This window comes from Olea europaea, chromosome 3, assembly GCF_002742605.1.
Source record: "Olea europaea var. sylvestris chromosome 3, O_europaea_v1, whole genome shotgun sequence".
Classification (NCBI taxonomy): Eukaryota; Viridiplantae; Streptophyta; class Magnoliopsida; order Lamiales; family Oleaceae; genus Olea; species Olea europaea.
The window spans coordinates 21,223,974-21,227,178 of NC_036239.1; the positions used below are offsets into that span (position 1 = coordinate 21,223,974).

At 32.6% G+C, this 3,205-nt stretch overlaps 1 pseudogene; it reads right to left on the reverse strand.

The window, feature by feature from the left end:
* Window positions 1–214: 214 nt before the first annotated feature.
* Window positions 215–3,191, reverse strand: LOC111389865 (annotated as a pseudogene).
* Window positions 3,192–3,205: the final 14 nt, after the last annotated feature.

Sequence of the window (3,205 nt, forward strand, 5' to 3'; positions counted from 1 at the left end):
TCAATAAGTAAATTACTTTCTTATTTATTTTCAACCTCACTTTTTTTCTTTTTAAATTTCACCCTTAACCAAAAGGCTACATTCATAGCACTTGAGTCTCAAAAGTTATTTTTCTATTTAAAAGTCATCCTTTTAATCTTAGCCAAATATTCGAAACACTGAACAAGAAACAAAAGTGTCATACTAAACTTGACAATATTTTAAGAGCTTGTAATTATCAAAAGTGAAGCACATTTCATATTTGCACCAAACTTTTGTGTTTCGACGAACCGTTACAATAGCCAAAAAGGTATATAAGTACAAGAATAGGAAGTATTTTTAATTATACATTAATTAATATCTTTTCGAAACGAAAAAGAGAAAAAATTAGGATTCCTCTGTTGGACAGTTCTCGATGTCTTTTTCTTCCTGTAATCCCAATTCATTGGAGTTTAAAGAAAGGGTTTTCATGATTTTTTGGCTATATTGTCAACTGCAGAAGACTTTGGAAGGCTAAAGCCTTTGTTTAGACTTCTATTATCCTTGCTCGTTTCATCTTTTCCATTAAAATCTTTCATTTGAATGACTCCTTTGAACAAATGGGCCGAGCCTGCTTCTTCCATTTCCTCTGATTCTGTTGATGACGTATTTCTGTGCATCATGTACAAAATTAATTGGGCCAAGCCCAATATAAATCCGACCACATTCGGAACCTAGTGAAAATCGACATATAACGAAAGTAAACGTGTTAACACCTTTTCGTGTACTATCTAATCCATGAAGGAGCTACCAAAAATCGAGATATGCTATTCAAACGAGGTTGAGAACGGGGTTTTTAAAAAGGGGAACATGTGTCAAACACCGATTGAATATTTTGAAAAAAATCAAAAATAAAAAAGCACCAACCAGCTACTAACACGTTGTCCCTGTCCCTAAACTCTGTCACTTGCCCTTCTTTGACTAGCATAATACCTGAAAATCACTTACCCCGATGTCGAAGTCTTTAATAAGCAGGGCATAGGCAAACCAAACACCTCCGTTGAGAAATTGGAAAAATGTTAGCCAAAAGGGCATGTATTTCACGCTTTTCGTCTTGATCACGGTTCTCTGCATCATAAGACTTGATTTTAATTCCAATAACAAAAATATTCTTCAAAAATAAAAATCTAAATATTAGTTATTGGAGGTATGAAAACTAAAGTATGATAATTCATGCAAGTACAAATCTAAATAAATAAATAAAAGAAAGTAATGAAATATAATTATTACCATAACGGAGAGAGGTGCTGCATACATGCCCATAGTCAATGCAGCACATAGAATTCCAACCACTGTGATTCGCATTCCCTCTCGAAAGGCTAGCAGAGTTACTGCAATCACAACTCCGAGGAAAAATACATCCACTATTCCTACCAACTTAATAGATTTCACCTGCAAATGCAAACATTAATCATTTTACATTACATATTTCAATAGATTTAACAAAAATGAGAAGGGGGAAAAAAATCTCGTAATCGACTATAAATGTATAAAGATATGTTTAATACTTAATTTGATGTAATTGACATATCGTTGTTGTGATAATGATGATTTTCGCTTGACATTCTTCGTGTCAATACTTTTCACTAGACATGATTGGGTAGTTCGACAATTTGTTGATGACATATAATGTAGATTTAAAAAGGTTAATGCACAAGAAAGCAATAGGGTAGAAAATGTCACAAAAATTGGTGATAATATCAAATTTTGGAGGTTATTTGTTGTGAATACAATCGTTGCTCTTTTTGCTTTGGGTACTCTCTTTCTCTAGAAGTGGCATCCACAGGACATGAAAGTTCATCCCTCTTATAACGCTCCAAGTAAAAGTTGTGAGAATTCGAGTGACGTCGCTTTAAGATGATAGTAACCAATGTCAAACTGGAGATGCAAGTATCGTATCAAAAAGAAATAAAGTTGTAAAATATATATATATAAATATATCTTATTATCAGAGTTGGCTCAACCTTTCCACATTTCGATAGGACCTCAAATCTTAGGAATTTCATTCCAAATTCCAAATGAATAAAAGAATAATCATAAAATAACTAAAATTAAAAAAAATATATATATACACACACACAACAGAAACACCGGTGATACCTGGATATATACATTGAATATGCGTCAACAATATTAAATGAATTTTCGACATAATATAATAATTATCAGTACACATCCTTTAGCCTTTACGGATTTTTATTTTTTTACTAATTTTCAAATAAAAATAATTTTTTAGTTACCGAAATATTAAAAAAAAAAAAAGATAAAACTCTTTTGCCAGAAAAAAGTTTGCCCACTTGGTTGATATCCACTCACATGCGTGGGATCCGAATGAATAAAAAATGCGAAAAAAGTGGGACCCACCTTCAATTGTGAATGTCAGCTAGAGAAGGTGTCGAACCCTCGCAGAGTTGGAAAAAGAAAAAAAGAAAAAAGAGGAAATTCTTCATTGGTGACAATCAACACGAAATCTCCGTCGATGGTTGTCGAGGACATCACGGGCTACATTGTCATCAATAATCACTTACGTGTATGTCGATGATGACTAATGAGATTGTACTTGTCGACATATATTTATTTTCATTAGATATTATCAATGATTCTGTCGAGAATTATTTCTTCCATTTTTCTGATTCTTCTTGAAATGGCTCTTTACAAGATTTTGCCTACTATCTCAAATTGCTTGAGCCCTTCTCTACCTAATATAACATTTCATTGTTTCAACTAATGTTGTGGCAAACTGAGAATCCATTAAAAGGATTCACGACGTCGACCTCAAATTTTTTAATGAATTAAGCTGAGTTGAACTTACTTTTACATTTTTTGGAGCATATACAAGAAACAGAGAGACGAAGATTATATGCAAAACAGCACCAGCACCATTAACATTAAGCACAAGTAAACCTCCTGGCTTAAGCACTCCGTAGAAACTCCACAAAGATGTACTCAATAATGTTGTTATATACGGAAGTCCTTTGAAATTCTCCGTCGATTTCTTCTTCACCACGTGCTTGAAGGTTTTTCTGAAATAATACCAATGGCAAATAATATGTATGTCATCATCGTGGACACACATTTCTTCAATGAACCAAAATTTTATCAATTTTTCAATCACACATTTCGTCAATTTTTATCAAAAATCTTATCAGTTAAATAAAGTTCTTATCAGTTCAATGTTTATATACTT